This window comes from Apium graveolens, chromosome 3 (assembly GCF_009905375.1).
Source record: "Apium graveolens cultivar Ventura chromosome 3, ASM990537v1, whole genome shotgun sequence".
In the NCBI taxonomy this organism is placed as follows: Eukaryota; Viridiplantae; Streptophyta; class Magnoliopsida; order Apiales; family Apiaceae; genus Apium; species Apium graveolens.
This window is the reverse complement of record NC_133649.1, coordinates 248,494,573-248,509,031: the sequence shown is the minus strand read 5'-3', so window position 1 is coordinate 248,509,031 and position 14,459 is coordinate 248,494,573.

Here is a 14,459-nt window from a genome sequence, read left to right as displayed (position 1 = left end):
GCGCCCGCTCAGGAATCTGGGGCGGCCGCTCAGGGACGAGAATTTTAATACTGAATTTTATAATCCTTATTCTGATGGACTTCTGAGACGGCTGGTTCTTGTGGGCTTCTATATAATTAGTTCTCAGAGACGTTTCACAGTAGTGGTGGTATCAAGCAAGGAGCAAGGAGAGAAGGAAGAAGACCGTTTTAGCACATCACAACGAAGAAGATGAAGCTTACATTTTCTTGTGATTCTTTTATTCGTGGTATCAGTGGATGCTAGTTTTCTTTAATTTGAACCTTATTACTCTTGTGACGTACTCCGGTTTTAATAAGTATTTTTATTAGTTTATATTATGTTTTATTATCATGTTTTCATATGAACCTATGGTGACGATGAGTTTATTCATGGGCTAATCGTGATCATGGGGTCATAACGGATTTACTATGGATTTCTTTAGTTAGTTGCTTAATACCTTAGCGTGTGATGTGAAAGAGATATGTCCTAAGTCCAATCATGTATGAGGATTTAGGAATAACTTTTATGTAATCTGTTTTGATTTCATTGATATTAATAAAAGACTTGTTTTGTTTTTATTGCGGGCTCTATCTATTTAAATGTTTAAATAAGATATACCACAGTTTAGAGTAAAGCTTTTTATGGATTGTGATGAGATCATAATAATGAGACCTAAAAGATGATAACTCTAAACTTAAATAGTTCATGGTCGTAGGATTACTAACTGGTAATTAATAATCCGCAAAGATCGGTACATACTATGCTTGCTTCATTATGAAGGATGTCTGTTCTCATAGACATTTGTGTGGTGACACTATAGCTAGTATGTAGGTGCTTATTATATAATAAGTTCACTGAACATGACTGACACAGCTGAACAACTGATGAAGTTCACTCACGTGTCAGCAGTTGTTCACATAGTGATAGTTGTACAAGTATACTTAGACTTGAGGTCATCATAGTCATCTTGTGTACACTGAACTATGCTTTGGTTTAGTTCTTAGTCTCAAGGGACAATTATAACGGCTCTACTGGGTATAGGAATTTGTACACGAAGATAGTGTATGATCAATAAAGGATCTACCCCTTCCAGTGTAGGAAGAGAATGTTCAATGCTGATCCACTTATGTTAGTTCAGGAATCTCTGGCCAGAGTAAATGAAATTAGAAAGGAGTTTCTAATTTACATTAAATAGAACTAAGCATAGTGAATGGGAAAGCAAGTGATTAAATAAGATAGGCTTGATACAAGTTCCATGCCTTGTATTTAATTGTGACATTGCAGGGTAGAAGGAATTAATTATACGGTAACTACTCACTGAATAGGTTCTTGGTATTCTAAGCAGTGAATTCGTATTATCCGGATAGTCGCGATATGCTGAGAAGTATCCCTCACGATGTAGAATAAATATGATTAATTAATTAATCATATTTAATGAATTAGAGAATTTATATAAATAATGATAAAGTAGTTGTATTATTATTTATTTCTACTACCGGCTTAATATTGAACCTACAGGGTCACACCATAAAAGAGAATGATTTAATGGTGGAGGAATTAATTAATAATGACTGATAATTATTTATTTATGAAATAAATAATTAATTGGCAAATTTAATAATTGATTAAATGAGATTTAATTGATTATAAATTAATTAAGAAAAGGTTCTTAATATTATTAATTAAGAATTTAATTTTTGGAAATTAAATCAAGTGAGAGAATTATTTCTAAAGAGTTTGGAAAAAGGATTAATAATTAAAAGGTGTTTTAATTATTAGTGAGAATAATAAAGGGTTAATAATAATAATATTTTATGGGAAAATTTTCAGCTGAAAATTTTGCCTATAAATATACTATTATAAACCCTATTTTTGCCAAAAACCAAAAAGATTTACAAAACCCTAATTCTCTCCATCTCCTCCTCCTTCATTACATCGTTTTCTTGGTGGATACCGGTGGAGTTCTTCACACTTGAGGAGCAGCTGCTAAAGATCTCCGTTCATCGTTCTTGGATCGCTATAAAAGACCTCCATCTTTCCATTAACGTAAAGCTTCTTAAGGTAAACATACTGAACTACGAATTAAATATTATTTTTTGCATGGATCCTGCGGAGGGTTTCATTTTTTTTAAGATTAAATTTACGTTTTCGCTGCGTTTATGTGCTAAAAACCCTTCATGATGATTGTATGATATCTAGCATAGGTTGCGCTTATTCGTCTTATGTGCGTCGCGAACATATAAGATAGTCTATTAATCTCCTGTGAAGCGACGATGGATCTCGAGGTTTAGAACTTGCCATGCTAGCATAGGTTCATGTATGTGTATACATGATTAGTGGGTAACTCTAACCATTTTACTTGCCCTGTGTAATCATAAAGAATAATTTGTGCTTAAATCGTTATATTTTCAAATTCTGTAGACATATAGGGTCTCAATATAATTGATGCCTATTCAACTTCTATCTTAATTGTGGATGTTTGGTAGAATGGTATTAGTACAACGAAAGTTGGCTTTTATCAGTTTCGTATTGTTCGATTAATATCGTCACCGTTACATGCTAAGGGTAATAACAATAACTATTGAAGGAAGTAGTAATGAAGTTATGATCTCATGTGTGTTTAATATTGTTAATTCAAGTGTCAATTACGTGTTTAATTCTCGTAGTTAATTGTAGTTAATAATTAGTTAATCAAATCTAAGTGTTATTGTCTTGACATTGAAAAGTAATCATACATTGGTGAGTGTTAGTCCCTTAACAATATAGCAAGAATTACAGATGGGGGGTTGAATGAAATTTTTGAAACTTTTTCTTAAAATAAAAATGTTCAAACTCGAATACAAATATAAGTGTTTTGATTAGCACAATGCGAAATAAAAATTTAAGTGAATCAAAACATAAGTAATTAAAAACAAGAGTCTTTAAAAACTTTTTGGTGGATTTAAAAAATTCCACCAGAGATATATATTATATCGAGAGAACTCTGTGTGCAAGAATGCTCACATCTGCTTACAAATTTGAACTACTGAGAATACAGAGAAATGCTAATAATTCTGCTTACAAATGTTTCTCACTTTTCGTATCTCAGATCTTTTTTTCTATTTGCTACTTTCTTGGTTTATATATTACCAAGATTACAAAGTCAAAAGATAGAATCATTATAAAAACTATCAGTTTTTATGCTTGGCTACTTTGTTCTCTATTACCCAATTAATAGGCTTCCTCATTCCATTTACATACATCCTGACGCATGTGACCAGTTGTCACTGTCAACTGATGTTTGAATTCTTTATCCATTGGGTTCATGATCATCCGTCGGATTGTTAATTATCCATCGGGTTATTGATCATCCGTTGGGTGCTTTGTAGTTTATCCGTCGGGTAGCAATTAGGCACTTGACTTCATTTCACTTATGTAGAATTACAAGACATCATCTATCTACAATTAATCAACCTATTCTGCATATCTAGTTAAAGTCCACATGACTTAATGCTACTACAGACTCTATACAAAGGTGTAGCAGAAATGTGCTACAGACTCATTATTACATAAGCTACTCACTCGATGGATAATAAATCATTATCCGTCGGGACTATAATGAGTTATCCGTCGGGACTATGATTCTTATCCATCGAGCGCTACATTATTTCACTAAGTAAAATCTACTTAGGTGTTTTGTTTATGTCATCATCAAGTACACAACATATGCACAACAATCTCCCCCAATTTATGTTTACTGGAATTATAGCCATAAATTAAGAGATACTTGATGATAACAAAACACCCTAAACATACATCTTTAAAAGAAAATAGATAATACTTAAAGTGCTTCAATTAATCAAAATGTACAAAGTTTGGCTCACAGTCATTTCAAGATGCTCCTCTAGCCTGAGCAGATTTTTCTAGTTTCTTGAAGGTCTGGATCTTCTTCAAAGCTTCCTGTTGTTTTCATCAATCTGATTTTGGAGCTGCCTGTGAAATTCCAGTTCATCATATCCTGAGAGATTTAGCTTTTCTTGCATTTCCAAGAGAGTCTCATTGCTGGAGATGCTCAATTGGTCTTCTAATCTGAAGAATCTTCTCACCCCTTTGTCATCTATGAACTCCATCAGCCAGTAGGGCCTTAGATGCACTCTTCTCCCTGTGTATGGGATGATTAGAGTCTTTGGGAGTGCATCTTTAGCTCTAACACTCCTTAGTTCTTCAATCTTCTTCAATACTAGTCTTCTTGCAGTGACATTGTACCCAAAGTTCTTCTTGAAGGATGAATAAACTTTAATCAGTACAGCTTGGCTCTCTTGAAGAATCCTGTGAAGTGGCCACTGAATCTCCTTTCCTCCTTTGTACTTGAACACTAACCTTTCAGGTAGGTTTCTGTATGCATCAATTCCCCTCACTTCATCTAGTTCATCCAGATAGAGTTTTAGATCAGAAAATTCTTTGATGTCACACAAGTACAAGTAGTCTCCCTTATTGACTTTGGGTTGAGCTTTGACTACAGATTTGGATTTGAGGGGTGACAACTTCACTTTCTTGACTGCCCTTGACTTTGTCCTTTTTGGCTTGCTAAGGATTGGTAGACTGAAGTCAGGAATTGGTATGTTATCCCATTCTATTGGCTCATCCTTGGGCACAATAGGTTCACCATGAATATTCCTGTAGGGATCCACCACCCTTATATCTTCAAATTCCACAGAGGGCTTTGGTGCTTGAGTTGTAGTTGGTGTGGGTTCCTTAGGAAATTGATCTCACAATTCTTTGTCAATAATATCCAGTTTCCTTTTTGTTCTTTTAGCCAATTCTTTCTTTCTTGGAGATTTCTTCTGTTCTTCAACTTGCTCCCTTGATTCAGTAGCTTCAGATGGTTGAGAGGGAATTTGTTGAGATGAACTTACAGCCTGTAGCTTGGCCAAGATAGCAATCTGCTCTTTCTTTTGTTTAGCCTTCTTTGCATCTAGAATAGCTTGCTTCTTTTCCTGCTTCAATCTGGCTTTTTCTTCTCTCTTTGCTTGAGCAAATTGAGGATGTCCAGCTACTACACAAATTTCCTTCCCATTTCTGAATATCTTAGCAATCTTCTTTTTAGAAGCTGAATCAGTTGGATCTTTGTAGAAAATAATTGATCTTGACAGAAGCTTCTTCTCATCAGGCTTGGGTGTCTCACACACAGTATCCAAGTTGTTCTTCAAGGATGATTTTGAATAGTTTACCCTTGGTTTAAGGATCATTTCAGCCTTTGGAGACTTGATGCAGGAAGATTGTCCTCTTTTCAGATAATTCATGCTCATCTCATTCACACTGATTTGCTTGACTTGAGAGTGATGGATGGCTGACTTAACTGGCTCCTTGGCAAGTTGAAACTTCTTCTTTATCTCCTCATCAATCTTCTCCCAGTTGATCAAACTCAACTTTTCTTTCTCAACAACTTTCAAGTTTGCTGCTACTACTTGAATCAGATCTATACCATCTACAACTGGTGGCTTTGAGACAGTAATTGAAGGCACAATTACTTTGCTGATTTGTATTTGAAGTTTCTCCCCCTCACTTGGTTCTTTCTCCCCCTTTTTGTTATCATCAAGTTGAGGAGTCAGGCCTTGTGCTTTAGCCAGTTGCATTAGAAGATTGGTCTGAGACTGTTGATTTTGAAGAATGGTGGCCACAGAATTTTCAATAACTTGAACTCTGTCTTCCAACTTGGCCAGCTTCTTTTTAGCATCTGATTCTCTTCTAAGTCTCAGTAATAGATCTTGCATGGTACCATATGGCATGACTGAATCCAGCTTCTCAGAATTATAGGTCTTCAAGTCAGCTATATCCTTTTTGAGTTCATCTACACTCAGATTCTGTCTTAATTGTTGTAGCTTCATTAGATGTAGAGAATCTAGATGAGCTTGAAGAATAGCCTTGGTACCAGCATTTGAGCACTTTTGAATGTCCTGTTGGATAGACATGATTTGTTTGACCAAGGATATATTAAATTGTCCTGGTGTGGACTCCTTTGTCAAGGCCCATTCAGGTAAATCTGGAATAGAACTTGGGCCTTCATCTCCACCTAAGTTCATGCTTCCATCAAATGAAATAGAGTCATCATCATTAGAATTTACTCCAAATTCCTCAGATGGCTCACCAGCTCTAGAAGGCATTAAATTAACAGCAGCTTTATCCCTTTGTAGAGATTCTGAAGTATGCACCAGATTCAAAGTCTTTTCTGCCTCCTCATTGCCCTGAGCAGCCAATAATTGATAGGCTGACACAGGATGAGTAAAAGTGTCAGCATCCAAGGAAATGTTATCAATTACACCTTTGTAATGTTGCTGAAATTGCCTTTCCTTTTCAGCATCATCCACAATCATTGGCTCATGAGCAATGGCTGGATCCACCCTTATACCCTCTGTACCTGCTTTTCTCTCATGTTCACTCTTTTGTTGCATCAGGGTCTCACCCTGGCTCCCCACCCTCACACCCTCACCTTCACCTACTAAGGTGGGACTCCTCTCACTCCCTTTTGCCAATCCTGAATCAATGAATTGCTGATTTTCACTCATTTCCTCTCCTTTTTCCTGGGAGCAACCCAGACTCTCACTCAAGACACTCTCCTCTCTCAGTCTTAAGAGTGACTGTACAACCACTAAATCTTCTGCACTTGAAATAATTGAAGTTTGAAGTTGTGCAGAGATACTCGACGGATGAGTGATATCCATCGAGTGAGTGGTAATGCTATCCGACGGATAACTGCTGTTAGGCTTATCCGTCGGGATACAATCACTACTCGACGGATGAGCAATATCCGTCGAGAGAGTAGAAATGAATGAGGTGGGAAGAGAAACTATTGTTGACTCTGTGCTGATTGAAGATATTTGAGGCACAGATGTCACAATAGTTTCTGAAAGAATTGGCAAGTGAGCCAACAAATCATCTAAAAGATGATGCTCACTTGCACTGAGTTTTGGATTCCCCAACAGAATTAAAGAAGGGGAATCAGGAATTGAAGTGTTTATCATATCCACTTCCAGAGAGTTTGTTGGTGAGTATGGTGTATGAGATGCTTCTATAACTAGAGATTTTGGCTGTGACTCCACATTTATTGGAGCCACATCAAACTGAATTTTAGAGAGTGTAGGGACTGTGTCTTTAGCACGAGTTTGCACTATGTGTGTGCCCTGTGCATCCCCAGAGGTTTTAGATTTCTTCTTTCTTGTATAAGTTTGGGGTGAGCTTGTGTCCCTAACCCTTTTGGCCTGTGCTCTTGGCTGAGAGCTTTGTTCAATAACTACATCCTTTTGGGAGGATGCAGCTAGAAGTGAGCTTTTATCCTTTTTAAGCACTGCAGTTTATTGAGAAACTGCAGTGTGGCTAGGCTGGGATTCACTCAACTCTCGAACCTTATTCTTGGGGTTTCTTTGATGTTCACCCCTTCCCTCACCTAACTTACCCTCCTTCACACTCCCCTCTTTGGCTTTGGTGGGTTTTTCAACTGGCATCTTTTGAGAGATACCAGAAGGGGTTTCCTTTGATTTAGATTTGGAAATAGTAGTAGGTTTGGAGGCTTTGGTAGGCAACTGTTTAGTCATTGACACAGTTTTCATAGCTACTCCTGAATTCAAAGAAATAGTGGAGGTTGAAATAGTTGTAGGGATGGATGAACTTACCTCATATACCTGAGGTGCCTGCATTACAGGAAAGTAGAACATTGGCACATCCTTGTGATGATTGGCCCTGTTCAAATCTGCAATGAGTCTTCTCTCTTTAACCCAACGAACCAGTTTGTTGTTTGGGTTCTCAAGCACAATCTCTTCACAGAGGTGGTTAGCCAATAACATGAAAAATCTAGCATACTACACATTCTTACCTCTTTTAGATAACTCACCTAATTTAAAACCTAACTCAAACAAGACAAGGTCACTGAAATTATAAAATTTATCTGTAACTAGCATGTATAGCATGGAAATATTCACTGAATCAAAATTACTGACTTTTCCAGAGAAAACCTTAGTAACTACATCACACATGAAACTCCACTCCTTCCTAAGACCCATTCTCCTAATATCACTCAGTTTAGAAGTAGGAAGTGCATAATGCATGGAATTAAGCATATTGATAATATCAGTGTCATTGTGTGGTGAAGTCACATTATTATCAGGAATTTTGAAACATGCTTTTATCACATCACTATTGATACAGAATTCATTATCTTTGATGGTTAGAGTGATGGTCTTGTCAGTAGAGTTGTAGATAGCAGTGGTCCACATCTCTTCAACAACTTCACAGAAGATTGTGGGTGATTCCAGCATAGCGTAATTGAGCTTGCAGTTCTTCATAAAGTCCATCATCTTGTGGTAGTCCTCTGATTGCTGAATACCCTTATTGACCAATGCAGTGAAATTATTCTTCTCATAAATGAACCCAGTTTAAGACATAATCTTTACTACAGGTGCCATTATTAGAGAATGAAAGCTTGAAGAGAGAGAGAGAGAGTAATTGCTTGAGAGAGAATGAAATAAGAGCAGTTGAATTTGAGAATGATAAAAGAAAACAATTGCAATGAAATAAGCTTTTATACTATCTCAAAAATAACTGATTAAAAATAATAAAGTTAAGTAAATTAACCAATAGAAATTGCCTAAAATAGTCGTTTAAAAATAAATTGTAAAAATTCCACCCATTATCCGTCGTGTAATGCTTACAAACTATAAGTATACTCGATGGATAATGTACAGGGAATTAACGGCTGAGATTAAGACAATTCGACGGATGAGGATAAACTGTTATCCTTCGAGTTTTAAAAGATTCCAGAAAAGTGATTGATTTTCATTAGCAAATAGTATATCGACGGATGACTAAACTCGATGGATAAGGGTCATCCGTCGAGATGTAAATTTTGACTAAGCCAAAATTTCATCCAAGACTGAAAAATCAATTAAATTTCTGGCTACATGACAACTTGCAAAATAACTTAGATAAATTTAAGAGTAATTAAGCATACCTAACTCACTTACCAACCTTGAAAAGGTGGATTCGTCCAGTGGCTTGGTAAAGATATCTGCAAGTTGCTTCTCACTTGGAACAAAATATAGTTCCACAGTACTATTCATCACATGTTCCCTTATGAAATGGTACTTGATATCTATATGCTTTGTCCTTGAATGTTGTACTGGATTTTCAGTGATGACAATTGCACTTGTGTTATCACAGAAAATAGGAATTCTCTCAACTTGCAAACCATAGTCTAGCAATTGATTTTTCATCCATAAAATCTGTGCACGGCAACTGCCAGCAGCAATATATTCAGCTTCAGCTGTAGAAGTAGAAATTGAATTTTGTTTTTTACTGAACGAGGACACAAGCTTGTTTCCTAGAAATTGACAGGTTCCTGTTGTGCTCTTTCTATCAATTCTACAACCTGCATAATCTGCATCTGAATAACCAGTTAGATCAAAACTAGAATCTCTAGGGTACCAAATGCCAAGGTTTGGTGTTCCCTTGAGATATCTGAAAATTCTCTTAATAGCTATCAAGTGAGATTCTCTACGATCAGCCTGAAATCTAGCACATAAACATGTAGCAAACATTATATATGGCCTACTAGCTGTTAAGTACAGAAGTGAGCCAACCATGCCTCTATAACTTGAAATATCCACAGACTTTTCAGTAGTGTTTAATTCAAGCTTAGTTGCAGTGGCCATGGGAGTTTTTGCAGATGTGCAATCCATTAGATCAAACTTCTTTAAAAGATCAAAAATATATTTAGTTTGACTAATGAATATTTCATCACTAACTTTCTTAACTTGCAAACCAAGAAAGTAAGTTAGTTCTCCCATCATACTCATTTCATACTTACTTTGCATCAATTTGGCAAACTTTTTGCAAAGTTTCTCATCTTTAGAGCCAAAAATAATATCATCTACATAAATTTGAATAAGTATACTAGAGCCATTAACATTTCTGAAAAATAAAGTTTATCTACAATACCTCTTGTGAAGTGATTTTCTAAAAGGAACTTTGATAAAGTGTCATACCAGGCTCTAGGTGCTTGCTTTAGTCCATAAAGTGCTTTGAGAAGATAATAGACATATTCTGGAAAATTTGGATCTTCAAAACCAGGAGGTTGGCTGACATATACTTCTTCCTCCAAATCTCCATTCAGAAAGGCACTTTTGACATCCATTTGATAGACCTTGAAATTGGCATGGGCTGCATAGGCTAAGAAGATTCTGATGGCTTCTAGTCTTGCAACAGGAGCAAATGTTTCATCAAAATCTATTCCTTCTTGCTGACAATAGCCCTTAGCAATCAATCTAGCTTTGTTCCTGACTACTATGCCATTTTCATCCATCTTGTTTCTGAATACCCACTTGGTTTCTATTGGATTCTTTCCTTTAGGTTTGGGTACCAGCTTCCAAACATTATTTCTTTCAAATTGGTTTAGCTCCTCCTGCATAGCTAAAATCCAATCAGGATCCAACAAAGCTTCTTCTACCTTCTTTAGTTCTTCCTTTGACAGAAAGCTGTTGTATAGACATTCTTCCTGAGTTGCTCTTCTTGTTTGAACTCTAGAAGAAACATCACCAATGATAAGCTCAAAGGGGTGATCTTTTGTCCATTTCCTTTGTTGAGGTAGATTAGCTCTAGATGAAGAGACCTCAAGATTGTCTTGATGTGTGATTGAGTTTTGATTGCTAGAAACTCCCCCTGAGTTTGTGGATCTTTGATTTGAGAAAGAGGAATTTTCTATAGGTGATCTGTCTTGACCTCCTGCTCCTTTTGATAACCCAACGGATGGTGAATTTTGAGTACCGACGGATGAGGCAGGTTGTCTCCCGACGGATAACGCAGATTGCCTTCCGACGGATGAAGCATTATGCAACTCGACAGATGTTGAGTTTTATGCTTCATTGGTAGTAGATTTGTCTGCATTATCCTTAGACACTGTTCTTGATCACTTTCATCATCACTGTCATCACTAACCATCTCCACATTGTCGAATTTGAGGCTCTCATGGTAATCTCCATCTTTCAGTCCTTCAATCTTTTTATCATCAAACACAACATGTATGGATTCCACAACAATGTTGGTTCTTAGATTGTAGACTCTATATGCTTTACCAACAACATATCCAACAAAAATTCCTTCACCTGCTTTAGCATCAAACTTCCCATTTTGATCAGTTTGATTTCTCAGGATATAACATTTGCAGCCAAAGACATGAAGAAAGTTTAGAGTTGGCTTCTTGTTCTTGAACAATTGATAGGGAGTCATGCATCTTGCTTGATTAACAAGAGAAATATTCTGAGTGTAGCATGTAATATTTACAGCTTCAGCCCAGAAATATGTTGGTAGTTTAGATTCTTCAAGCATTGTCCTTGCAGCTTCAATAAGTGATCTGTTCTTTCTTTCCACTACTCCATTCTGTTGTGGAGTCCTTACTGCTGAAAACTCATGCAGAATCCCATTTTCCTCACAAAATGCTCTCATGACAGAATTCTTGAACTCAGTTCCATTGTCACTCCTGATTCTTCTAACTTTGAAGTCAGGATGATTGTTGACTTGCCTTATGTGATTGATGATGATTTCACTAGCCTCATCTTTAGAGTTTAGGAAATATGTCCAAGAGAACTTTGAGAAATCATCTACAATTACTAGGCAAAATCTTTTCCTTGAGATGGATAATACATTGACTGGTCCAAATAAATCCATGTGAAGCAGTTGCAAAGGCTCTTCAATTGTTGAATCAAGTTTCTTCCTGAATGATGCTTTGATCTGCTTCCCTTTTTTTGGCAGGCATCACACAGTCCATCCTTTGAAAACTCCACTAGAGGAATGCCTCTTACCAGTTCTTTCTTTACCAGTTCATTCATGGTCTTGAAGTTTAAATGGGATAGCTTCTTGTGCCATAGCCAACTTTCATCCTGACTTGCTTTACTGAGAAGACAAGTTACAGATTCTGCTTTAGTTGAGTTGAAATCAGCTAGGTACACATTTCCTCTTCTCACACCAGTGAGAACCACTTTGTTGCTTCTTTTATCAGTCACAACACAGGCTTCTGAGTTGAAGGTTACTGAATTGCCTTTGTCACAAAGCTGGCTGATACTCAACAGATTGTGTTTGAGACCATTCACTAAGGCAACCTCCTCAATGATGACATTGTCCTTTAAAATCAAGCCATATCCTAGAGTATAACCCTTGCTGTCATCTCCAAAAGTGATACTTGGGTCAGCTCTCTCCTTAAACTCCGTGAGCAGGGTAGAATCACCAGTCATGTGTCTTGAACAACCACTATCCAAGTACCAAAGATTCTTTCTGTTTCCCTGCACACATCAAAATCAAATCAAGTTGATTTTGGTACCCAAGTTTCCTTGGGTCCTGCCTTGTTAGTTTTTTTTTTCTGTTTCATAGGTCTTATCTCATTTGACTTAGGAATTTCAGATTTGTCCTTAGTCATTTGGATTGGACCTTTGAAACCATTCATTGTAACAGAATTATCATGCATATTATGACTAACAGGAAATGGCATGCTTGGTGTAAACATATTATTCCAGTAAGACATGCTAAATGGCATTTGTGGCATACTATATGCAGCATAATAATGATTAGGTGCAAATGGCATATTAGCAAACTGTGCATTCCTGTTCAGTGTAGGCATAGCATTAACAGGCAAGGGAGGCATGACATTCATGTTAGGAAATTGAGACTGAACAGACATGGGAGTAGGCATGGCAGATTTGCAATTAACAGAGAAATGATTTACACTACCACACTTGACACAGATTTTTCTAGGAGCATATTTATCAGGTGTGTAGTTATTGTGTTTGTTAATCCCTACTTTACTATTCTTACTGTTTTTCCTTTTGGTCTCTGTTTTTACCTCAAATTTTCTCAAGTTTGTCACTTAACTGTTTGACAGTCATGTGACCAACATTAGCCTTTTTCCCTTTCTTAACTTGACTTGACTCTCCTGAAACAAAGTTCTTGGAATCAGACCCATACTTATCATTCAACTTGATTAGTTTGGCTTTGCTAATGGGCTTGCTCCCAGCCGACGGATGAGGATTTTCATTATTCGACGGATAACACTTTTTGTTATCTGACGGATAATCCTCATCATCCGTCGAGTCTACATCTGTTAGCAGTCCATCTACCAAATTAGGTTCTAGTTTTTCTTTGTTCTTTTTCCAGGCTTCATCACAAAAAGACTCAATTCCTTGAACTTTGGTGATTTGAGCATGGACATCCCTGGATGTTTTCCATGCTTTAATCACCTCTTGTTCACGCTCGAGCTGCTTCTTTAAAATCTTTTCCTTTTTCAAGGACTCAGTTAATTCCTCCTTGGCAATCTTACAGTCAATTCTTAATTTTTCAAAATCAATAAACTGAGACTCAAGCACATTATTTCTCTCACTTAAAAATAAATTGTTTTCTTTGATTTTAATATTTTCTTTAGTAAGAGACTTAAGTGTAACACACAAATGATATAATTATGTAGACATGTCATTTATGGCATCATTACACTCAGCTTTAGATAAATGTGCAAGGTTTGTAGTAATTACCTGATTGCTTGAGGAACTTGTCTATGTCTCATCCAGACCATCTGCATCCCAGTCATTTTCTTGTGTAATAAAAGCCCTTTCCTTTTGTTTGAGTAGATCAAAGTATTTTTTCTTATAATCCACAGACTCAAACTTTTTCTTACTGGAATCTGACTTTCTGCACTCATTAGAAAATGCCCTGCCAAGCCACATTTGAAACATTTAAATTTTGACTGATCCACAATGTTTCTATTTGGCTTGGCTGCTCTAAAGTTCTTCTTGAACTTGAGCTTGGAAAATCTCCTGGAAAGAAATGGTAGGTGCTCATCAATGTCCTCCATGTCATCTTGGCTCAATGAATCTTCACTTTCTACTGCAAGCCCCTTGCCCTTGTTCTCACAGACCTTAGAAGTTGATTCAACAGCTTCCATCTTCACTTCCTTCTCCTTTTCCAACTCAGCAACTAGTGCAATGGATCCTCCTTTCTTCTTTCCTCTCTCCATCCTTTCATCCTGCTCTATTTCAAGCTCATAGGTTTTCAGGATGCCATGCAGTCTCTCCAAAGAAAACTCCTTATAATCTTGTGAGTTTCTTAATGAGACTGTCATTGGTTTCCATTCCTTTGGAAGAGATCTAAGGAATTTCATATTAGAGTCTTTAGTCTGATAGACTCTTCCATACAACTTAAGAGCATTTAGTAGTTTTTGAAACCTACTAAAAATGTCAGTGAGAGACTGACTTTCCTCATTGTGAAAATGCTCATATTGCTGAATCAAGAGCTGCATCTTATTTTCTCTAACTTGCTCAGTGCCATCACAGATTATCTGTATAGTATCCCAGACTTTCTTGGCAGTTTTGCAGTTGATGATGTTGTCAAACATGTCTGCATCAACTCCATTAAACAGAATATTCATGGCCTTTTTATCCTTCCTAACT